Genomic DNA, 25,792 nt, shown 5'->3' with positions numbered 1-25,792 from the left:
ACATTCACTCACAAAAATCAAATCCTTCCAAGCCTATGTATATATATTATACTAAAAGGACAATGTTACTAAACAAAATTAATTTCAAAATATACTTGTGTAATCTACAACGCAGTGGTGCATTCTCTAAAAGTAAATTGGATGCAGTACTAGACCTTGGTAGAAGGTTGATTTTTTTTATTGCAAAACCTATCCTTTTGCAAATGTCTTCCCTGCCAGATGAAGGCCAAAGAAGAAGCCTGTGTAATTTCTAATGGGCAATGGATATATCTAAAAAACTAAACTAAAATTAAACAACAGCACCCGAGGAAGGGATGGATGGAGGTCTTTGCAGGCAAATAGAGTGCATTTCATAATGTTATGGTTGATGTTTTATTTACCATTTTGAGAGAGAATGTTAAAAATGTATTTCTTTGAGCTTGATCCAAAGATCACAGAAGTCAATGGTAGTCATAGAATCATAGAATATCACGGTTGGAAGGGACCTCAGGAGGTCAACTAGTCCAACCCCCTGCTCAAAGCAGGACTAATCCCCAACTAAATCATCTTTACACTGTCTTCAATGGGTTCTGGATCAGGTCTTTTTGTCTCCTTGCATTTTCAGTAGTTTATAAATAGGACTAATCCAGCAGTATTTTCATCTAAAAGATCGACACAAGGATGCATAGAGTTTCTTTACAGTTGCTATTTGGTACCTACAACTCTAACTTCAGTGATTAAATGATTAAAGCATTTTCAGGCTTTAAGGAATTTCTGGCTGCTTCTGAAAAACTTTTAGCAAACTTCACCTTCTAACCTCAAAAAATTAGGAAAAAGAGAGGGATAATAATATATCCCCTTAGACCGTGTTCTCCCTTTTCTCTCTCCTATGAACATGTGCTATATCACCACAGTCAACCACAATATGGTCTTAATGTGACTTTAGAACGGGGCGGGCAAACTTTTTGGCTTGAGGGCCGCATCAGGTTTCTGAAATTGTATGGAGGGCTGGTTAGCGGAGGCTGTGTCTCACCAAACAGCCAGGAGTGGCCCGGCCTCCACCCTCTATCTGACATCTCCTGCTTCTCTCCCCCTGACAGGCCCCCGGGACTCCTGCCCCATTCAACCCACCCTGTTTCCTGACGGTCCACCAGGGACCGCTGCCCCATCCACACCCCTGCTCTCTGTCGTCACCGCCTCCGGACCCCTTGTCCCTAACTGCCCCCCGCCACCCCATCCAACCCCCCCTCCTTCCTAACTGTCCCCCTGGGACCTCTGCTCCATCTACCCTCCCCGCTCCCCGTCCCCAACCGCCCTGGAACCCCTGCCCTTGACTGCCACCGTGACCCCTGTCCCCATTCAACCCCCCCTGTTCCCCACCCTCTGACTGCCCCAACCCCTATCCACATCCTGGCCCCTGACCACCCCCTGAGCTCCCTGGCCCTCTATCCACCCCCCTGCTCCTGCCCCTGGTCCCTTACCATGCTGCCTGGAGCGCTGGTGGCACAGCTGCACCAGGACAGGCAGCCACGCAGCACAAAGCACTGGGTCAGGCCATGGCTCTGCAGCTGCGCTGCCCCAGGAGTTCACAGCCCAGAGCATTGAGCCAGCAGCGCAGTAAACTGAGGCTGTGGGAGAGAGGGGAATATCGGGGGAGGGGCTGGGGGAAAGCCTCCTGGGCCAGGAGCTCAGGGGCCGGGTAGGACGGTCCCGTGGGCCGTAGTTTGCCCACTTCTGCTTTAGAACCAAGGTTAAGGGAAACATCTACACAACAGCCAAATAACTCAACATGGTAAGTACTATATAACCAATTTGAGTCAGCAGAATATACACATATTCTTTATTCTGTTCAAAAGCCAGATAGTGCTCTATATAGACTTGTAGAAGACTAACCTGTTTAAGTGTTAATTTCAGGGTGCCTGACTTGTGATCAAGTGAAGAACAGTTGAATTAAGGATGCACACTGGATCTCTAAGAGGAAGATCAAAGCCACACAATTTAACAGTCCTCATGCCACTTTATGACAAGGGTCATATGACCAGGGTCAAGTTTACAAAAGTTATACCTCTGTCACAAGTCAGTATCCACTGAACCCCAAGTTGCTGTTACACCTTCCCTTTCTAAAAAGCAATCACATCAAATGAACTAGAACTTGAACTGAAAAAAGCCCAACAATTACAAACGAATACTGCCAACTAACAAAACGCACAAAGGGAGACCTCTACAGTGGAGGTCAAGGTAGATGACCCCAAACATCCTGACAGATGACAGGATTATTTTGCCTCTTCTTATATATCTGTCAATAACCACTAACTCTGAACCTCAATGGAGTTCTGATCATATGGAAACTTGTTCTCAGACAGACCTGCCATCTGGAGCTTGTTTGCTGCTCCTGGTGTTTTTCATTGTCAGTGACTGGGTGAGCATGCGTTACTCCTGTCAGTGCATCATGTCCTATAGAGCTTACCTTTAACACAGCAAATGAACTTGATGTGGATTGTATAGATGTTACCTGGACAGACACTTTCTGTTTGAAATCTAATATTCTCTCCCAGTTGCAATATGGAGTAACTGTTTGACGTTTTTGTTACAGTATTTATTTTTTTCCAGTTTCCTGGCATATAGTCTTTTAAAACTACTTTAGTATTAATTGTCTGCAGGTATGTCAACACACTTGAAGGTGTAATTTCCAACTCAGGCTAAAATTAGCAGTATAGTCAGGGCAGTGAGAGAAGCAGAAAGGGAAAACCATCCCAAGTCTGTGTCATAGGTTTCAGATGGTATTGTACTCAAGAGGACTAGTCCATCGCTCCTCCCATGCAGTCATATTTACACTGCTTTTTTTAGTGCACTAGGTCTCATCAAGCTAGCATGTGTGTGTGTACCTAAACTGGAAATTATACCTCCAACTCCAGTGTAGACATACTCTGTTTCAGAAAATCTTTTAGATGATATTAAGAATTTGATCCTTTGCCCAAGAACTTTGGAGCTGGTGATCTTAATAAGGCATTCTGAGGTGTCAAGTGATGTTTTAGGTATGCTAAATATGGATCTCTTGAATGTATCAAGCACTTTTCTAGTCAAGGTGTTTGTTACATAGCACTACTTTTCGTGTTCACTTACTTGACTGTGCATGGTAAGGACTTGAAGTGTGGTGTGCTTGAACTGATGTATCAAAAAGATTTGCTAAAATGAGCCACTTGAAAATGCAGTCCAACAACTGTGAGTAACTTATCTTGAATCCTGTGTCATGCAAATTTTGCTACTTGTTATGCAACAACTGAAGTTAAAAACATATATATATCAGTAGAAGTCCTTGGAGACTGTTTCCTGTTTATTTCAAATAAGTCTGCACTGACTTTGGACAAATGGCAGTCAGAGTTTCATGTGGTTTCAGTGGGTCTTTTGCATTCTGTTCCTTGTATTTATTGCAGATTTCATGCATGGCTGGGCACTGCGAATGATGTTTAGTATTTCAAATCTGAGGCTGTGGAGTATTATGACATGATGTGCTATGCACAGAATTGGATCCTGTGCAGCATTTTCATCCCTAGCGTCCCAAAACATTTTTATGCTTGGAGGTGCTGGGTTTTTCTGTTGGCCGTCCATCTAGAATTATTCTCTCAAGTTCTTGTAAAATTGGGTAATTTTGTGTTGCTCATTTGGGTTTGTCAGACTTTCTTTTAAAAATGGGTTTCCTGCAGTCCCTTGCTTTCACTATTTATAGGTACTCTAGGAAGTATGTCCACTGTAAGAACCTGCTTTTTATGCCTGTTTTTTCACATTTACTGAGTACTTTTCCAAGTTCATGATCATTTTCTAATCTTGGGGTGCTTTTCACAATTGCTTCTGTAATATGGCTTTCAACAATTTATGGTCTGTTTCTAACTCAAATAATTTGCCTCCTAACCATATTCAATAAACCACTCGCAACCAAAAGCTATTGTCAACATTTCTTTTTTAAACCTGTGCATAATTCTGTTGTGTTTTAGTCCATGCATTGGGAGTTGGTTATTGGATGGATTTTATTCAACAGCTCATGAGAGCTAGGTGAATTAGCTATGAATTTAGGTTAGGATTTTTAAAATACCTAAGGGAGTTGGGTGCTTTAAAAAAAATCTCACCCTTAAAATACCAACATTCAATCTTTCGCTTGCTTTTGCAAACTGTTCTTGTTAACTCAGAGCTAAAAGACAACCTATGTTTCATTCCTACAATAGAGGTAATTTGCAATGCAAAGTTTTGATCCAAAAAGCACTGCCGCTTTTCTTTGTCAAAGGTTTATCAAAACATGGTGCTAAGCACTCATTTAAATGAATGAAAGGGTCCATGACTCAAATAATATACAGTGCCTAAAGTTGTAAGAGGAAAGATTCCAAATGCATTGTACTATTGAGAACAGTCTGTGCAGTGTGTCCCAGTCACAGTCTGCTGTGTTTTTACAATGCTGTTAATACTTTTAAAGCATAATTTGTGAAGTAATGGTTGGAACAGGAAGAGAGTCCTGTGTGGCTTCTATTCCTGGCTCTACTAATGGCTTGCTGTGGGGCGTAATATTTCTACAACTACCTTTTTGAAAATGACTAATGATTTGAGATGCCTCAATTTTTTGGTTCCCCACTTGAAACATCTGATGTTGAGAGTTAGAAAATGTAAGCCTTAAAATACTTTGGAGAGAGACAAGGTGGACAAGGTAATATCTTTTATTGGACCAACTTCGGTTGATGTGAGAGACAAGATTTTCTTCTCTTACACAGAGCTCTTCTTCAGGTCTGGGAAACATACTCAGAGAGTCACAGCAAAATACAAGGTGGAACCAATTTTTTTAGCATAAGTAGTTAACACATATTTCAAGGGACCATTCAAGGTGAAGTGGCCCCTTAACACCCATCCAGTCACTGGAGGGAAGTGGGGGGGGGGTAGAAAGAGGGGGTAAAGGCAGCTGGTGGGGCGTTGTTAGTGTGTTGTTGTAATAAGCCATAAATACCATGTCTCTGTTCAGTCCGTGATTTTTTAGTGTCTAGCAAAGTTATTAATTTAAACACCAAGACTTGTCTTTTGAAAATGTTGTGCAGGTTTCCTTTGACGATGAGGACTGATAGGTCACATATAGAGTGATCACTTTGTGAAAAGTGTTCACCCACAGGTGATAGGGTGTTTTTGTTTTTTTTTATCATTTTCCTGTGTACGTTCATTTGAGAGTGTAGTGATTGGCTGGTTTCACCCACCTAGTTCTTATTCGGGCAACTGGGGCATTGTAAGCTTTAAAGTTTCTCTCTCTCACCAGAAGTTGGTTTAATAAAAGATATTACCTCACCCACCTTGTCTCTCTCTAATATCCTGGGACCATGGATGGCGGGTATAATAGGAAAGGGGAGGCATTGCCTCCCCTAACACAGCTGTCCCTGCCTCTTGACACCTGGGCCCTGTTCCCCCCTGCCACCGCCTTGTCCCCTCCCTGCTCTGACCCTTCCCCAAGGCTCCCAGGGCTTGTTGCTGCTGGAGTGAATCTTCCTCCTCTCCTCTTCTCCACCCCATCCCCTTCCCTCCCCCCCCCACGAGATCCCTGCAGCTGCCAGTCACATCTCTCCTCACCCCCCACTCACTGTGGGGCATGGTGTGTGTGTGTGTGTGTGTGTGTGTGTGTGTGTGTGTGTGAGAGAGAGAGAGAGAGAGAGAGAGAGAGAGAGAATGCAAGCAGGGAGTCGGGGGGGGGGAGGGGAGAATGAGGAGGCCCTGCCATGGAGGGGATCCCTGAGTAACTTTACACAGTGACAGGTTTCAGAGTTCAGAGTAGCAGCAGTGTAGTACTCCTTTTCTTTTTGAGGTTTCAGAGTAGCAGCCGTGTTAGTCTGTATCCGCAAAAAGAAAAGGAGTACTTGTGGCACCTTAGAGACTAACAAATTTATTTGAGCATAAGCTTTCGTGAGCTACAGCTCACTTCATCGGATGCAGTGAGATGCCACAAGTCCTTCTTTTCTTTTTACACTGTGAAAAAGCCTTCCAGGGACCTAGTAGCAGAGATCACTGAAACTGTTAAAGGGCCATTAAAGTGGTAATGAAGCCATTTAACAGGCATTTGCCAAAGCCCAGGAAGCTTTTGGCCACTTTCAGCTGGCTTTTATATTGTAGGAAAATGTGTTATTGGGGTTAAAACAGTTTCCAAATGATGACCCTTCAGTTATTCTCTGTACCCAGAAGAAATAGCTGCTAACCCTGGCTCAAGGAGGAGCTGACATAGCCAGTGAGTTTTTCTTGATCTAGTTGTTTTATTGAAACCCAGTTTAAGTAAACGAGTCTGGCAGGGAATTCTGTGTAAGAAAGGGAGTACTTGTGGCACCTTGGAGACTAACAAATTTATTTGAGCATAAGCTTTCGTGAGCTATAGCTCACTTCATCGGACGTCCGATGAAGTGAGCTGTAGCTCACGAAAGCTTATGCTCAAATAAATTTGTTAGTCTCCAAGGTGCCACAAGTACTCCTTTTCTTTTTGCGAATACAGACTAACACGGCTGCTACTCTGAAACCTGTGTAAGAAAGGTGAGTAAACTATTGCCTTGATGCAGGCTGTCAATGACAAGCACTTTTTTCAAAAGGAGAGATTAGGCTTCACTTTGGCACAGGTAGTCTGGCTTTTTGTCTCTCTCTATACAGCATACACCAGGGGTCTCAAACTGGGGGTCAGGACCCCTCAGGGGGTCGTGAAGTTATTACATGGGGTGGGGGGCGAGCTGTCAACCTCCACTCCAAGCCCCACTTTGCCTCCAGCATTTATAATGGTGTTAAATATATAAAAAAGTATATTTAATGTATAAGGGGTGGTCACACTAAGCGGCTTGCTATATGAAAGGGGTCACCAGTACACAAGTTTGAGAATCACTGGCATACCCTGAACTTCCTGCCATGCAGAGGAGAATCTGTCTGGCTTGAGCTATACCTGTTGCCTGTTCAGTTCCCTTGGGGAATGTTTAGTGCTTTAAGGTGAAAAGGGGAGAGGGTGTGTGTGTGGGGGGGAGGGTAGCAGCAGGATGAGGAGGTGAGCAGTGAGCCAGCTGCACAGCAGGTGGGGGGGTCTAGCAGGGGGTGAGCAGGCAAGCAGCAGGTGGGTGAGCTGCAGGTGGGCGGGGGAGGAGGCGAGAGGAGGGAGGATCTCAGGGTGTGGTGTGGAGAGGTGAGTGGCGAGTCAGTGGTGGGTGGGGGCAGGGCCTGGGGCAGAGCAGGTATGGAGTGTGGGCTGAAAAGGCAGAATAAGGAGCTCGCCTCCTCCAGGGGAAGTTTCACCCATTGCCATGACCAACGCGGCTACAACAATACTGCATACTAAAACACTTCGAGATTCTTAAAGGGACTATGTAAAGCCAAATGTTGTAATAATAAGAAGTAATAAATGTACTAACTAATTCAGGATCAACAGTGCTTACAGTCCCATGTGTGCTCTGTGCATGGAACTTCTCTTTTTGCGTGGGCATTTCACACAGCAAAAGCGGAGAAAACAGTATTTAAAAATCGGAAAATCTGGTTCTAATATCACAAAAGTTGACAGAGAGCCTCAGGGCAGCAGTAGTACTTTTAACACCATTTTTTACAATAGATTAGTTTTCAACTTGGCTGTGTCTCCTTAAAAACCCTGGTGCTCTGTAACAGGGCCATGCTAATGAGACTCACAAAATCACTGAAGTCAGTGGGAGTTCCATGTGTGAAGGTCTTGCAGGATCAGGCTCTTCATGAATAAAAACAGTCTTGGTTGTTCTACTTTACCATTAATGGAATTTCATTATAGTTGAGTCACTATGGACCCAATTCTGCAAGGTGCTGAGCACTGTCAACTCCCATTAATTTTAATTAGGGCCTCTAGCCCTATCATGGACTGTCGGCTATGACAACTTTAATTTTATTTAATTTAAATAATGAAATAAATATTGTAATAATTAATGAAATGAGAGTGATGTATACTGTGCAGAACCTTATTTTATGTATTCTTCACTGCCATTTGCATGATGTCATCTTTTTCTGTATTATGTTATGTCATGTGTAACCAGGATAACAAATTCCTTGGGGCAGTGGTCATGTCTTTATTGTCTTGTAAATCACCATGCACACCTGGGTGCTTTCTGCAGAAACATGTTAAATAATAACACCTTTTAAAAGGATCACTGAATTAGGGATCGTTTTAAGTATTAAACTGCACTTTCTAGGCACACTGATGTGCGCTCAGAATGGAATGGCAGCTCTAACATCGAAATGCCTGTATTCGCAAAAAGAAAAGGAGTACTTGTGGCACCTTAGAGACTAACAAATTTATTTGAGCAGAAGCTTTCATGAGCTACAGCTCACTTCATTGAAAGAAAGAAAATAGAAATAAAATAGAAAATAGTATCTCTGTTTCACTGAAGCAGAGACATTAAGGCCTCTATGCAGCAAAGAAAACTGTATGGACACACCGAGCTGTCCAACTGTATAATTCTCTTTGCAGGATTGGGGCCCAGCGTCACTCAGAATATCAGTAGTAGATCTGGGAACTGAAGCCAGACTTCCTGAGTTCCAGTCCAATGTCTTGGGAACAAAAACATCCTTCCTTTCAGGAGTAAGGCTAATTGAAGAGAAGAAGACTGGGCCAGTGGTTAGGGTGCTAGTCTAGAACTTAGTAGACCTCGGTTCAATTCCCTGCCTGCCGCAGTCTTTGTGTGATCTTGGATAAGTTACTTAGCCTCTTTGTGCCTCAGTTACCCATCTGTAAAATAGGGATCATAGCACTGTCCTACCTCCCAGAGGTGTTGCTAGGATAAATACATTGAAATTGTATGGTGCTTAGTGTCTTGGCGATGGAAGCCATATAAATTCTTAGCTGTGTGTGTAGTTGCCAAGAGTTTTCTAGAGCCCATAAAATCTTAGACAAAAGTGAACAAATATGTGGTACGGATCATCAGTAATTAGCACAGGAGTGTAAAGGTGTAGTTAATCTGAAAAAGAGAAATGCCTATACTGTCTTAATGACAATGTCATAATAATGATATACGACATGGTCATTAATATTGTCAAACTGTTATGTTATGCCTCCTGATTATTTTGTCCTCTTTTATGCTTTCAAAGTGCACTCTTAGGCTTCAAAAAATTGTCAATTATGTAACAAAATGCTATCACCAATTTGCAAACCATTTCTCCCTGCTTGAGAATTTACTTTTAGCAGAAACATATCCTTTGTTGATAAAATCAGATATCCACAATAAAAGCTGTACCATACATTTCACCTAAGCAACTATTTGTTCAATATCTTCATTAATGATCTGGAGGATGGCATGGATTGCACCCTCAGCAACTTTGAGGAGGAGAGGTAGATACACTGGAAGGTAGGGATAGGATACAGAGGGACCTAGACAAATTAGAGGATTGGGCCAAAAGAAATCTGATGAGGTTTAACAAGGACAAGTGCAAAGCCCTGCACTTAGGATGGAAGAATCCCATGCACTGCTACAGACTAGGGACTGAGTGGCTAGACAGCAATTCTTCAGAAAAGGACCTAGGGGTTACAGTGGACAAGAAACTGGATGAGAGTCAATCGTGTGCCCTTGTTGCCGAGAAGGCTAATGGCATTTGGGGCTGTATAAGTAGGAGCATTGCCAGCAGATCAAGGGACGTGATTATTCCCCTCTATTCGGCATTGGTGAGACCTCATCTGGAGTACTGTGTCCAGTTTTTGGCCCCACACTACAAGAAGGATGTGGAAAAATTGGAAAGAGTCCAGCGAAGGGCAACAAAAATGATTAGGGGGCTGGAGCACATGACTTATGAGGAGAGGCTGAGGGAACTGGGATTGTTTAGTCTGCAGAAGAGAAGAATGAGGGGGGATTTGATAGCTGCTTTCAACTACCTGACAGGGGGTTCCAAAGAGGATGGATCTAGACTGTTCTCAGTGGTAGCAGATGACAGAACGAGGAGTAATGGTCTCAAGTTGCAGTGGGGGAGGTTTAGATTGGATATTAGGAAAAACTTTTTCATTAGGAGGGTGGTGAAGCACTGGAATGGGTTACCTATGGAGGTGGTGGAATCGCCTTCCTTAGAGGTTTTTAAGGTCAGGCTCGACAAAGCCCTGGCTGGATGATTTCATTGGGGATTGGTCCTGCTTTGAGCAGGGCGTTGAACTAGATGACTTCTTGAGATCCCTTCCAACCCTGATATTCTATGATTCTCTGAACTGAGACATTTTAATGGAATAATCCAGTCAGGAGCAATCCTAGTTGTTTTGCCAGTCACGGTGGTAAATGTTTTAATCCTTTTCCCCCTCCTAGTTCCCTCTGGCTCAAAACGACATTCTAAGGCCAAGTCTACACTTACACGCTTACAGCAGCACAGATTTACTAATACAGTTGTGCTGCTGTAAGATCGCTCATGTAGCCACGTTATGCAGACAGGAGAGAGCTCTACTCTTGACATAATAAAACCAGCTCAACAAGCGGCTGTGGCTATATCCATGTAGGGTGACCAGATGTCCCAGTTTTATAGGTAGTCCCTATATTTGGGGCTTTGTCTTATATAGGCATCTATTACATCCCTTCCCTTGTCCCAGTTTTTCACACTTGCTATCTATTCACCCTATATCGGCTGGAGAGCATCTCCTGCAACATAGCGCTGTGCACACGAGCACTTACGCTGGCAAAACTTATGTTGCTCAGGGGTGTGGTTTTTTCACACCCCGTGAGACAAAAGTTTTGCTGACATCAGTGCTAGTGTAGACATAGCCTAATACCTTTTTTTATCCTGGATTGCAGCTAATGGGACACCTTTAGTTTGGCAACCAGTGTGAAGCAGCAGAATGGCTCTTCATCCTGGTGCAAGATTCTAGAATCTAACACCTTATTGTATGGTGTAAGTATTTGTGTGCATGCACTGGCCTGTGAAAGTCCTTTTTTTAAATCCTATGAAAACTAGGACAGTCCTTGAAATGTATAGATTTTGCATATAAATCCTTTCATAAACAGTTACAATGGAATTGCAATCACAAGGAAATCCGGTCCTCTAGAAAGTTTTTCGCAAAAAGAAAAGGAGTACTTGTGGCACCTTAGAGACTAACAAATTTATTTGAGCATAAGCTTTCGTGAGCTACAGTGATGAAGTGAGCTGTAGCTCATGAAAGCTTATGCTCAAATAAATTTGTTAGTCTCTAAGGTGCCACAAGTACTCCTTTTCTTTTTGCGAATACAGACTAACACGGCTGTTACTCTGAAACCTAGAAAGTTTTTGTGTATGGGATACTGCTGATTTCAAATGAGAGGCCTGCATTTACAGTATACAAAGTTAACCCCATTTATAAGGGAAGTGGTTTCTTTTTAGACATATAGTGCATTATACCTCTTCCACTAATTAATGGAGACGAACACTCTAGAATAGCTAATTAAAGAAAGAAAGGCTAGTGATCTTTGTTACAAGTTCCTTGCATTGGGTTCAGCATATTACTGGTGTCAAGATGGTCTTGCCTATTGAAAAATTTCTATGTCCACAAAAACAAATAAAAAAAAGTTATTAATACTAATTTTAGAGGACAGTGGGAGTCCATGGACAATTCTGTCTGCGTAAGGACTGAAGAATCAGTCCCCTAAATTGTTACATTGCATTGGTAGAAAATTATAGGCTAGAAACTTGTTGGAAATCTACTTGCGAGGGTCATGCAACCAAACCAATATTCTGTAGAACAAATTTGAGAACAGTTGAAATGGTGAATGCTGGAATTAAAATTCATTAGAGATTTTGAGCACTGGATGTGAACTGTTTCAATTTTCTTTAGGGTTCTTCCACAGTCCACACATTTTGGGATGAAATGTCATGCCTTTCTATATATGCTGTAAAGGAAAAAAATCTGCTCAATGTAAACTACATAACAGAGGTCTGAACAGCAAAGATGTAATATAATGAGAATGTAGAGTGATAAGATGGTTTTATAGATCTGGCTAATATATTGAAATGATAACTTTTAGGATTAACCAGCATAACAAAGAAGAAGTGTTCAAGGCATATGGTCCATTTTCTCAGAGGTAGATAATTACTGTATTTGTTGTAGGTATGTGTATTGAACATATCATTTTGGTGTCATGCAGTTAGCAGTAGGTGTTATAGAAAAATTCATTTTGGGCCAAAGCTGCACTGATTTTTGCACCTGCTCAGAATCTAGTACTTTGTCTTTATAGAATTTAAATGTTTAATTGGGTACTATTGAAATTTTGAGTTAACTCCTGGCAGTAGTTAAATTTACTGCAGTATCTGCAGTATTACCTATTTGTATATAAGGAATCGGTAAATATCAGTATGCGATAAACATAACATGACTGATTTTTATTTGCGATAAGACCTCTTTATCCACTCTGACAGTGTGAAGGGGCTTTAAAGTGAGAGTACATTTAATTGCTACAGTGGTGTATAGGGACCTTAGTGCAAATGAGAATTTAGCCCCAAAATGCTGATAGCATCCATTCTATCTTAATATTTCTACATTATCCTGTATTATATTTTGTTTTGGAAAATAGAAAATATTAGATTAAAAACAGAAAGGTCCTCTATTAGTCTTAATAATTAGGATGAAAAGGTTATGCTGCACACAGTGACACTTATTTTAGTAAATTTTCCTAGCTTGTCATATTATAATTCTATTCTATACCACCAAGGTCTGAAAAAGAATAAATGTGTGTGAAAAGAAAAACACTATGTCTGCCCAGCCATGAAATTTCTGAACTATGTGGCAGGTAAGTACCAAACTTTTAATGTAAAAACTCATGCTGCATTTCAGCTCTCATCCTACAGTAAAAGGATGTGATCAGGAGGTTCTAATATAGTCTTCTAAAGAATTATAGAATGGCATTTCATTCTGAATAACTTAGGGATATTTATCTTTTTGAGCCCATGCTATCTGAGACAGATATTTGTTTAGGGTGTTACTAGGTCTTATTTTCTGGAATGTCACATGTAGTGATGAATGAATAATATGCAACAAATATTATATTTGAATTTAGCTTTTTTTCTGTTATAAATAATGAATGCATCACAAAATTCTCAGATGTTGGTGTTTTGAAATCATTCTCAGATTTCTTCAGTGACTAATTCTGCAGATTTTTCATTAACAGTGTGCTATGAATAGTCAACTGGTTACATAAGTTATATGCTATTGTTTCTGTTGCCTGGTTGGATGGCTTATATAACTAACACAACATGACTTGCAAATTTTACAAATAAACATACAATGTGAATGCCCTTAAATTTGAGCTTTAAATTTGTTTCTCTTGAGAATTCATTGTAACTAAGTCAAATTTTGTGGAAAGCAAGCAAAAAAGGCTTTTGAATAGGGTCAAATCAAAATTGGCTTTCAAATTTGAACAAATATTTGTGGAAATGTTTTCCCACTTTAGAAAAATAAATATACCATTTTCTCTGTTTAAAAGAATAAATGTACCATTCATTACTTTGAAAAGTTCTGAATTTTGGATAAACAGACAAACGTTTGGATGCTTATGCAGTCCTCTTGGTTTGCGAAATCTCACAAGAGCAATTTTTTTTTTTGCAGTACAGTACACTCACATTTATCTGAATGGCCTGGAGGACATCCAAAACTTAGATAATTGGGTGTTCAGATAGACAGAAGTGCTATTTTGAGCTGCAGTTTCACAGCATGTAGGCCTATGTTAGTTTGGTCTTGTCTTCACTACCGGAGGAGATCGACACTGCTGCAATTGCTGCAGCGGGTGTTTACTTAGCAAGTCTAGTGAAGACCCACTTAATCGATGGTAGCGTGCTCTCTGGTCAACTCCGGTACTCCAGCTCCTTGAGAAGAGTAAAGTAAGTAGATGGGAGACCATCTCCCATTGAGGCAGTGAAGATACCGGGGTAAGTCGACCTATGCTATTTCAACTCCAACTACGTTATTCATGTAGCTGGAGTAGCGTAACTTAGATTGACTTACTCCAGTAGTGAAGACAAGCCCTAAATCACTTAATAGCTTCTCAGTTAGTCTCTTAGCATCTATTAGTGCTAATCAACTGTTTTTTGTACTTCTAATGTTTAATACTTTGTACTTATTAAAGAGTAAAAAAACAACTTTGAGTTATTAAAATACCAGAATTGTATTAAAATTATATCCCTGGTGACTTTAATACAATTCTGATATTTTTAATAAACTCAACATTGGTTTTTTTACTTTAATAAATACCAAGTATTAAGCATTAAAAGTACAGAGCCATTCATTCACACTAAGAGGATTGAGAAGTTATTTGTGGGTGATTAACTAGCATAGATCTATATGTAGGACACACTGTGGATTTGGATAACTAGGATATTTGGATAAATGGAGTGTACTGTATTTCAGCTCCTATGCTTTGGTCCTGACTGGACTAGAAAGTGAGGGGACTCAGAAAACAGTTGTTTGAATATTTTCAAACTTGATGAAAACAGATTGGGTTGCCTCTTACTTTATGTGGACCAATATGCCCATATGCAGTCATTGTTTCATATCAGTTGTATACATTTTTTAATTTATTGTGGCAATATCTAGGAGTTCCTGTCATGGACTAGGGCCCCATTGTACTAGATGCTGTACAAACACAGAACAAAAGAATGGTCTCTGCCCCTCCTGTCTTCTACAATTTCAGTAAAATCCAAGAGACAAGTAGATACAGAAGTTATGAGTTAACAGTCTTCAGAATCCTTTAATCTAGAAATTAAACCATTTGAAGGATGAGGAAATAATACTCTAGTCTGCATAGAATTACCAGATGTTTTCAGGAGGAATATCTCAGAAGTGGAGATGAGGCTTGCTTTAACCAAACCTCAGCTGCAAACACCCTAGAACTTCAGGGTGTTCAGACTTGAGGCCTGGACCCAGTCATTGTGGTTTGACCCCACCTCTCACCAGAAATAGTACACCCAGTCCATTTCAGTGATATACGAACAATTAAATAATTGGTTTTATATTAACACCAAACTTCCAGCCACTGATTAAATAACCATTTTTAAAAAATGTTTAGCAAGTGTCTCTATTCCAAAAACCACCATTACAATTAGAGATGGCACTGAATCAAAACTCCAAACAATCGCAACAGCCCCACACTTTGGCGACATTTGTCTCCAGATCTGAACTTTGCAGCTGACCCCTCTCTCGATGATGGGCCAAACCAAAAGCCAGATCTGAACACCGCTGAACTCTGGGAAAGTTCAAATCCATCTTTTGTGGTTCAGGTTGATCTCTAATTAAAACAAACCAGTTTGAAAGGCAAATGTCTTAAAACCAAAACAAAACAAATGTTTCACGTGAAAAGTCTGGATTAGGCTACATTGTACCAAGTTGTGTTTTATTCTCTCACGTGATGTAATGTTGCTCTGTGTACCATAAAGTGACAACATGCTATAAAAAACATTCAAGGCAATCACTTTGAATTTAACTTTGTACAAGGTACTGTACACATGGAAATAATCCATGCTGTGTAAAGACCTGCAGACAGCCTTACTCGGCTTTCAATTTTGGGCATAATCCATCGCCTTTCAATATTGCAATGTACATCCCCGGTAATGCAGTATGTCTGGGATCCTGTAAAAAATCAGTTTCTGGCCTTTTTTGTGTGAATCTTATGCTTCATTATGTCAGTAGTATGTGGAATATTGCCACTAATCCCTGAAAACACATACAAAAGTGTTGCTGTGGAAAATCCTGTTGTGTAATAGGTCAGGGAAATCCCAGCAAACTCTCCTGCTAAGAGCTTCTGTTTATATTGTAGTTAATATTACAGTGTCTGTAATAAAGCAACACAGTTGATCAGTGGACAAGAGAAAAGCAAACAAAAGAGAAGAGAACATGGTTTCAGCATTACTGAAGTGCAGAAGTAAAAGTAAATCAGAGACAGAAAGGAAAAAAAGAGAAAATGTTCAAGCCTCACTGCTAATGTCAGAATGTCACTGTGCACCAGTAGCTAGAAAAAGAATTTCTTGGACAGTAAGAGTTACTCAGAGAATGACAGCACAGAGATAGAACAGTGAGTATACAGTAATCACTAGTTTCTTTCCCTGTTGCCTTTGTTCTATCCCTCTATTTTTTGTACATGCCTTACAAATACCAGTAATAGGCAAACTTTGTGAAGTAGAGTTCTGTCTTTATGGATACTGATCCAGAGTATACAAACGTCTTGCCTACAGAAACTAGGCTGGAAATCTCTTTAGCCCAGGCTTTCTCATGGGATTTTAGAGTAGTCCTGCTCTCAGGCAGGGCACAAAGTTCATGAGCCCAACCCCTTTCATGGTATTTCTGCCCTCCTGCTAACTGTTCAGATAATAAGACATTACATTTATAGAACACCTTTCATTTGATGATGTCAGAGCATTTTACAAACATAAATTAAGCCTCACTGGTCCCCACTTAGATTAGACTTATCATCTGATGTGAAAGATGGGGAAACTGTGGTTTAGAGAGGTGAGATGACTTGCCCATGGTCACACAGGAAGTCTCTGGCAGAGCTGGGAATTGAACCCAGGTTTCCCAGTCTGTGGTTCAACCATAAGACAATCTTTCCCCAGATTGAACCAGGAAGTGCAGGAGCAGGTGAAAATGAAAAAGTAGGAAAATTTATTGAACATCAGTTCAGTTTGGGTGAGAGATTGAGACAGAGAGGGAGGAGAATTATTTTATTTATTCAGAGCAAGTTTAATCAACCTTTAATCAAACTGATGATGCTGTTGATCTTTACTCAAAAGCAACTTTTACTTCAAACTCTTCTCTACTGGTCACATCATGGTTTAAAAAATAATTCCTTAATACTATTTCAAGTTCTTTTTCTATGGAATTCTATAAAGCATACCAATCAAAAACAAAGCAATATTGCAGGTGTTTGCAAAGAAATTGAGAAAATCCAATCACCACAATGTTTTCTTCTTCCCTAATCTTTTATAGTTTATGGGGGGAGATTGCTAATAGCCTACATCTTTTTAAATTGTCTTGAGAAACTAGAAAAAAGGAAGATGGGGAATTAGTACATGCCCAAGTCTTGTTCATGTTGTTGTCCTAGTTATCATATCATTAGGTCAAATCAATGTGGAATACAAGCAAGATCTTACTTTGTTATAGCTACAGAAAATCTAAAAATGTGTTTAATGGGGAATATAACCCTTAGCAGAGTGTGTGTGTGTGGGGGGGTGTCTTCATTTACCACAAATGATTATATATATAGAGAAGAGAAAACCATGACTTTTATTAGTCACCTATCACAAGGTTCCACACATTTCTGCTTGGGTTATTGGTGTTAGTAACCTTCCATAATGCTGACTTCCCCATCAGTGCTACCCTTATGAATGTCTTGATTCTAAATACTCCCCACCAGTTAACCATCCGTTAGTGCCCTGAACTAATCCCCTTACCAAATACCCCTCCCCAAGTGCCCTGTACTGACCACTGCCATTTGTTGAACTGTCCCATAGCCATTCACCATTACTGAAGTTCTCTCTCTCTCAATTCACCCTAAGTTGTAACAGCTTAAAAGCTTCCATTGTAAAGATGGAAAACAGTCTCAACATTAAATGTAACAGTATAGTATAACTGATGGACAGGTTCATGTTTCAAATACATTTAATTTAGATTGCAACTCAGACCGAGTAGCAAGGGGAAGCAACTTTATTGGTTGGTGGGTTCTGTGGCTGCCCTTTCAGTTGAAGTATATGTCAGTCCCTTGCCAAAAAGGAGCTCAGTCTGGTGCTAATTTTGAACTCCCAATTGCTTTTAAATTCTTAGATATCAGTGGTGAGTTGTTTTGCTATTTTTAATCTGCACTTAGCTCCAGGGTTGTGGCATTTAATGCTTTGTCACAAAGCCTTCAGATTTAAGATTTCTTTTCTTGTGATTTTTGGGTCTCTGAAGGTGTATGCTTACTGTAGGTGACAAGACCATTAACTAAGGGAAAATGTCCATGTTTGGCATATGGAGTGTTTATGCACAACCTTATCTGAGGGCCAAATCATCCCCTTGAACAGCATACGGAGAGGTGGCAAAGCCTCATGGGTAGCAGTCAAAAATGGACATTAAAAACAGAAGGTGGGGGAGATTTTTAGAACTCACCACTTTTTTTCCCTCAGTGGTTTGAAACCCCTTAATTTTGCGGCAGAAGCAGGATCGCCACTCTCTGTGACATCATTCCCCTCAGAACCCACAAGATAATGCTGACCCTGTCAAACACGACCTTGCATGGAAACCTCCCCTGAATGGGATGGAGGTTCAGCTGGATGAGGGCAGGGTTTCCTGCTGTCATGGGGAGGCAGAGGAGTAACTATAAAATATTGCCCATGGGTAAAATGCGTTCCTGACTGAGTTTATATTGCCCAAAGCCTTTAAACCTGAGGGCAATTTCTTTTAAATTATTAATTGATTTCAGAGCCAGTCTGCATTTCTTGTATGAATAGCTGGAGATTCCTCCTCCCTACCCTCTGTGTACTCATGGGGTTTCTGGGATGCAAACAGTTTTCCAAAGAGTACCTGCCCATCCTAACACAGCTTTTACCTAAAATTTGGTGGGAGTTCTATCCCTAAGCATTCTCTTATTTACCCATCCCCAAATCCTCAAGATGCCTCTGCATTTGAGAGAGACTAAAAGTTGTTTCCCAGGTGCACCCAAAAATGCTAAGGTCAGTTCTGACCAGAGTCAGACTCTCAGTTCTGATTAGAGTGTAAGGGTCAGACACAGAACATTTCCACCAGCTGAGAATCTCCTCCCAAATTTGTTAATTTGTAAACTCCAATTCATCAAGATATTCCTATGGATCAAAGAATTTCAGCATATGCTTCAGCAAATTAAAAATATGCTGAACAGGGATGGACTTCAAGTGCTTTGCTGAATTGGGGCCTTAGAGGATAGAGCAACCCTAAAAGCACAGTGCATGTCTCAGAGTGCAATGCAATGCAAGGCTTATCTTTTCAGGTGTTCTATGGCACTGCCTTCTTATTCTCTCTTCTTGTTTTTAGTCTGATTTGATTATTGTTCCTTTATGTCCCTAATAATAATAATTTGGATGTCATGGTGGTGGCTATACTGTATATTATTAAAACAGAAATAAAATAAAGGTATGGGTAATCGAATCTCATGCTGCAGAGCCACACAGAGTGTTAGCTAAAAGGAAGTGCAGGGCTCAGGAAGGAAATTCTGCCTCACTAGAGAATAACATACTTGTCAGTTCATTTTGAGGACTCTTCTGGATTCTACAGAACTGTCCATTGCTAGAGGCAGGCTGGATGGATCAGTGAGCTGATCCTGTATGGTAAAACATTTGTTCGTAAACCAAAATGCACAAGGCATATACACAAACACCTCTGATGCAGTCATTTTCTTTGTTTCTCTTATTTTATTTAAGAAAGGAAAGAAAATGCCTTATGTCAGACAAAGAGGAGGCTGAAAAGATGAGTCTTGTGTATATGTAGCACTTATTTGCATTGTATTACTATTCTGCCACATGGGTATAAATTTACGCTGCATTACGTTGTGTTTTTCATACTATTTCTAGATACTGCTTAGTGCACTTTGATTGAAGAACGTATGGTTTACCTAATAGGATATATGTGAAACAACAGAGAAGAAGGAGGATGCAACACATGCAGCTATGAGTTGTAATGCTATGTTTAGTCTTTCCTGCCTGATGTAGAGGGTTGGAATGGATGATCAAACCTATCATCTGTAATTCTAGGGAAGAGATTTTGACAACCTAGAAACCACAAGAGTAAAGCTTAACTGATTTGTAATACCATTAATACCCCCAAACATGCATAGATTTTAATTTATTCATGTAGTAATTATTTACAGGCATTACTTTTTATTTTACCATAAATTGTTTTTCTTACAATAACATCAGTTACTATCTGACTCTGTGAATATGTATTTCTGAAAAGAAATTAAATTTAATGTTAGAGGGATTTTTTTTATTTTAAGTTTTGCCCAGACTGAAAATATGAAACTAAGTCCATATTTCAGCGTTTTACTTCCCAACGTTTAGAGCTAGGAATCAGACTGAAATTCAGATCTGCATTTATATTCTGGACCCACTCAAAAGTCAGGGGTGTTCACAACTCCCATTGACTATATGAGAGAGACTTGGTGTGTTACGTCTCTGGACTGGATTATTGATATAGAGATGTATAGAGATAGCTTGGTGTGGAAGGAGAGGCAGAGTAAAAGGGGAAGAGGTGTTACATTATACATCAAGAGTCTATATACTTGTTCTGAGGTGCAGAAGGAGGTGGGAGGAAGACTAGTTCAGAATTTCTAGGTAAAGATAAAGGGGACAGAAAAGAGGGGTGATGTCTTGGTAGTGGTCTACTACAGACTAACAAATCAGGAAGAGAAGGTGGATGAGGCATTTGTAGAACAAATAACAGGAATATCCAAAACACAAATCTGGTGGTAGTGGGATACTTTACCCAGACAACTACTGGCAAAGTAATACAGCAAAACACTGAATTTGCAATAAGTTCTTGAAATCTATTGGGGACAAATTTTTGTTTCAGAACAAAACAGAGGGACAGCCATTTTAGAGTTGATTTTTACCAACAGGGAGGAACTGGTAGCGAATCTGAAGGTGGAAGGCAATATGGGTGAAAATGATCATGAAATGATAGATTTAATAATTATAAAAAAATAAAGGAGTGAGAGAAGCTGAGTAAGGACGATGGACTTCAAAAAAGACTTTGACAAACTCAGAGAAATGGTAGTTAAGGTTCCCTAAGAAAAAAAATCTAAGGAAAATAGGAGCTCAGGAGATCTGGCAGTTTCTCAAGGAAACAATATTAAAGGTACAACTACAAAACATGCCAGTGCAAGGAAAACATAGGAAGAATAGGAAGGGGCCAATATGGCTACATTAGGAGCTCTTCAATGACCTGAAAATCAAAAAGGAATCCTACAAAAAGTGAAAACATGGACAAATTGCTGAGGTAAAGAACAAAATAATAGCACAAGCATATAGGGACAAAATCAGAAAGGCTAAGGCACAAAATGAGTTACACTACCAAGGAACATAAAAGGTAATAAGAACAGGTTATTTAATTACATTAGGATCAAGAGAAAGACAAAGGAAAGTGCAGGTCCTCTACTTAGCAGCAAAGGACAGCTAATAATTGACGACACAAAGAAGGCTGGGTGTTGAATGTGTATTTTGCTCCATTCCTCATTAAAGGTGACCAGATACTTAACACAATTAATATTAACAACAAGGAGGAAAGGAACACAAGCCAGGGAAAGAGCAGATTAAAGAATATTTAGATAAGTTAAATGTATTGAAGTTGGCAGAAATTGATTAAGTTGATGAAATTCAAACTAGGGTACTTAAGGAACTAGCTCAAGCAGTCTTGGAACTGTTAGCAGTCATCTTTGAGAACTCCTGGAAGACGGGTGAGGCCCCAGAGGACTGAAGAAGGGAAACATAGTACCTATCTTTAAAAAGGGGAACAAAGAGTACCCAGGGAATTATAGACCAGTGAGCCTACCTTTGATATCTGGAAAGATACTAGATTGAATTATTAAACAATCAGTTTGTAAGCACCTAGAGGATAATAGGGTTCTAAAGAATAGCCAGCATGCATTTGTCAAGGATAAATCATGTGAAACTAACCTAATTTCCTTCTTTGACAGAGTTACTGGCCTAGTGGATAGAGGGGAAGCAGCAGACATGATATATCTTGATTTTAGTAAGGCTTTTGACACAGTGCTACAAGACATTCTCATAAGCAAACTAGAAAAATGTAGTCATGATAAAATTACTATAAAGAGGGTGTTCAACTGGTTGAAAGATAGTATTCAAAGAGTAGTTATCAATGGTTTGCTGTCAAACTGGGAAAGTGTATCTAGTGAGGTCCCTCATAGGTCAGTCCTAGGTCTGGTACTTTTCAATATTTTCATTAATGATTTGGATAATAGAGTGGAGAGTATGCTTATAAAATTTGCAGAGGACAGCAAGCTGGGTGGGGATGCAAGCACTTCGGAGGACAGGGTTAGAATTCAAAACAACCTTGAGAAATTGGAGAATTGGTCTGAATTCAACGAGATGAGATTCAATGAAGACAAGTGCAATATAGTGGTCTTAGGAAGGAAAAAAGAAAGGCACAACTACAAAATGGGGAATAACTGGTTAGGTGGTAGTACTGCTGAAAAGGATCTGGGAGTTATAGTGGATCACAAACTGAACATGAGTCACAATATGATCCTGTTGCAAAAAAACTGCCAACACCATTCTGGGGTGTACAAAAGTGCTGTATTTAAGACATGGGAGGTAATTGTACCACTCTATTCGGCCTTGGAGTACTGTGTCCAATTATGGGTGCCACACTTTAGGGCCAATAGGAGAGAGTTCAGAGGAGAACAACAAAAATGATAAAAGATTTAGAAAACATGACCTCTGCAGAAAAATTAAAAAAGCTGGGCATGTTTAGTCTTGAGACTTGGGGCGGAGGGGGGGTACCTTATAACAATCTTCAAATATGTTAAGGGCTGTTATAAAGAGGATAGGGATTCATTGTTCTCCATGTCCACTGAAGGTAGGACATGACACAATGGACTTAATCTGCAGCAAGGGAGATTTAGGTTAGATATTGGGGGGAAAAATCTAATTATAAGGGTAGTTGAGCTCTGGAATGGGCTTCCAAGGGAGGTTGTGGAATCCCCATCATTGGAGGTTTTACAGAACAGGTTGGACAAACACCTGTCTATGTTTACTTGGTCCTGCCTCAGTGCAGGAGGCAGCACTTGCTGACTTTTTGGTCCCTTCCAGCCGAACGTGTCTATGATTTTTTTGTATATATATTGTTTGTTGTATAATTAGATTAAAATGTACATTAAAGTGGCAAAGTCAAGTACTGGAAAGAGAGGAAATGTCAGAATTAATGTTGCCTATGCAACATTAATGCAGTCCCTTTGTATTTATGCATTAATTACACAATTGCATATTATTTTTTCACCTACCTCATTCAGATTGAGGCAGATCCCTGCAATAGAAAGTTTTTATCCTGAATGGTTAAAGTTGGCAAAGTTATATGCAACTGGAGATAGGGTCTTGCACTGGGAAGTGACAGGAAACCTTAACTATAGGCCAGCTTCCAACTCTGCCTATAATGCCTCTCTATATGGAACACTGATCTGCTTCCAGAGACTTTCCATTAAAGCTAGTCTAAAAATGCAGTAGCTGGAAAATTGAAATTTTCCTTTCAAATCAATTGAACAAAACATTAAACTGCATTGCCCTATTAGCACATTTCCTTATGGGAGTTGTAGTTTGAGCCTCCATTCTCTCCTACACACTAGGGTCCTTGGAGCACTACATCACCCATAAAGCAAAGCAGATTTCCCTCAGACTGAGCTGTGTGAGGCATCATGGAAGTCACATGACTTTGGGTGCATCATCTGAGATATAGTCTGGCTAGGGACCCTGGCCCATAGGGAGAATGGAGACAGCAGGCTGCCAAACTACAACTTCCACAAGGAAAAACTCAATAATGGGAAAAGGCAATTTAATGTTGAACTGACTTGATACAAAATGTTGTGGGATGTCAATGTCAGGCATGCCAAAATGTTTTGTTTTGATTGAAAATGTCTCAATGAAATGTTTCAGGATTTCCTAATAAAAATTTTGCAGAATTTTCCATTGAACAAAATTTCAACTTTTTGTTCTGAGGTGGAATGAAAACAAATATTTAATGTTTTGAATTTTCCATGGGATGGATATTCCAAATGTTGCTCAACTCTACCTTTTACCACTTTCTAGTTGCCTGCAATTCATACAATGCTTATTAAGTAATTATATGAACAATTTACTACTGTGTTTAGAACCAGGATCTCTTTTTTTAAAGCAAGAGTTCAGCCAAAGAGCTAAATGTGCAGCTGTTTTAATGAAAGTCAATGCAATTTTCTTTGAAGACAATCTATACTTTTCTTCCAACTCATGACCTTTGAAAACAAAATCTATTGAATTTCAGTTTAAATAGCTATTAGTATCTTACCAAAATTCATTGCAGAGGAAGGCAAGGAACATAAAATAAACATTTATTTTAAGGATCAGGAGAAAATGATTGGTCTATAGAGAATTCCATTATAGGAAAGAGGAGGAGAGAGAGAGAGAGAGAGAGAGAAAAAGACGATGATATGAATGAAGCCAGATGAGCACAGTTTCTAATAAAGTCAGCCAAAACTTTACTAATAGTGAATCACTTCTTAAAAGTGATACTGAGAATTTCCATAATCCCTTTTCACACATGGATCTCAAAGTATTTCATAAAAATTAATCCAGCCTCACTAACAACTTGAGGTTGTCATTTTACAGATTGGTAAACTGAAGCACAAAGAGATCAATACTCACATTTTCAAAAAAGGTTCACTAAATTGTGAATCCTTAGTTTTGGGGTACCCAATTTCAGATTCATGGGGTCTGATTTTCAGAAATGCTGAGCACATGTAGTTCCCATTAAACTTCATTTGGAGATGGGGGTACTCAGCCTGTGGGAAAATCTGGGGATAGGAGTCTCAAGTTGAAATGTGAAGCACCCACAATTAGTGGACACCCTTCAAAAATTTGGAATGTGATTTGCCCAAAGCCACAGGGTGACTAGGTGGCAGAGCTAGAAACACAATCCATAATCTTCACTTCTGTTTGATAAATGGTATCTCATTCTATTGGATCACCCACCTGGACATAGAATCATAGAATATCATGTTCCTTTACGGTTTTAAAATCGTACATTGAACACTTACTCTCTCCTCTAAATAGTCTCTGTGAAAAATTTCCTTAATTTATTGTGATGTTTGTGATTAAATGCTTAAATAACAATCTGTTTCCTAATATTAAAAAAGAAGAAAATCTTCCAAAATTTGAGAAGCCTGAGCCTATTACTATCATTATGGCAGAATAATATTTCCCAGTGGTAAAAGATAAGGGATGCTTTTCCTTACCTGGTCATACAATCTTTCAAATGACAACTACTTCCAAGTGGTCTATCTTATTACTAAAGTTTAGGTACCTTGTAGTTCAGCTGCTTCCGTGAAAGAATACCATCTTTTTCTGCCAGAAAGGATGGATTGTTTGTGTCTTCTCTTAAACTCCCTCCAAGACAATATAAATCATAAACAGGAGTAGCCTCCTCTTTTATCTTATCTTTTACACACAGTCTAGTTTTCCTTGGTGGTCTTAAATTACTCTCTCAGGAAAGTCTTCATGCATACAAGAGACTTAAAGTTTGCAGTTGGCCCACTTTACACCAATTTACTATTACTTGAGCAATTAAAATAAAGCAGTGGGTTCACTGTTCTTTTGGGTGGGAAAGTCCCTCTTTGGTCTGACATACTTTCTACTGCTTTTTAGGAGCCCAAAGGGACAGTTCTATGGAAGGTGCCTGCCTTTACATGGTTGAAATCGTATGTCCCAGTAATATATTGCAAACACAATTGATCCTTATTCAACATCTGCCTTTGTTTCTGTACCAAGAGCAGAAATGTTGATTAGGGAAAGAAGTGTGTTTTTTTGAGCCATCAGTTGAAGACATTGCAGTGAGTACTAAAGACACCTTTATGTTTTTCCTGCAAAATGATGACACTGAGAGTCACCCCAACTTTTATTTCTGTTTCTATTCAACAGTCAACCCAGTCTGCCTGTCTCTGTTATAAGTGGTGTCTCTGCTATAAGTGGGGTCTCGCTATTTTTTGATTGTCTAATTAAGAGAAGGACTTCTCTGTAAACATTCTCACTAAGATTATGCCAGAGTTCCAGAATTATGTATCTTGTAGTATATAGACTGGAGTCCATTAAGAACTAGAATTTTTTCACCCACAGC

The 25,792-nt window shown here is 39.8% G+C and overlaps 1 protein-coding gene and 1 long non-coding RNA gene across 3 annotated transcripts in view; one reads left to right on the top strand and one right to left on the bottom strand.

Annotated features, from left to right (window-relative positions):
- Window positions 1-19,788, top strand: part of LOC119849762 — a 153,322-nt gene extending 133,534 nt beyond the window's left edge. The window contains exons 7-8 of the long non-coding RNA XR_005290578.2: window positions 12,633-12,710; window positions 19,489-19,788. This is a non-coding gene — a long non-coding RNA (uncharacterized LOC119849762). The remainder of the gene's footprint in view (window positions 1-12,632; window positions 12,711-19,488) is intronic.
- The window catches only part of WNT7B (Wnt family member 7B), a 132,278-nt gene that overhangs the window by 22,844 nt on the left and 83,642 nt on the right, over window positions 1-25,792 (bottom strand). The window lies entirely within an intron of this gene.

The sequence above is a fragment of the Dermochelys coriacea genome, chromosome 1 (assembly GCF_009764565.3).
Source record: "Dermochelys coriacea isolate rDerCor1 chromosome 1, rDerCor1.pri.v4, whole genome shotgun sequence".
NCBI lineage: Eukaryota > Metazoa > Chordata > Testudines > Dermochelyidae > Dermochelys > Dermochelys coriacea.
Note: the sequence above shows the minus strand (reverse complement) of the source record. Positions and strands in the feature narration are given on the sequence as shown.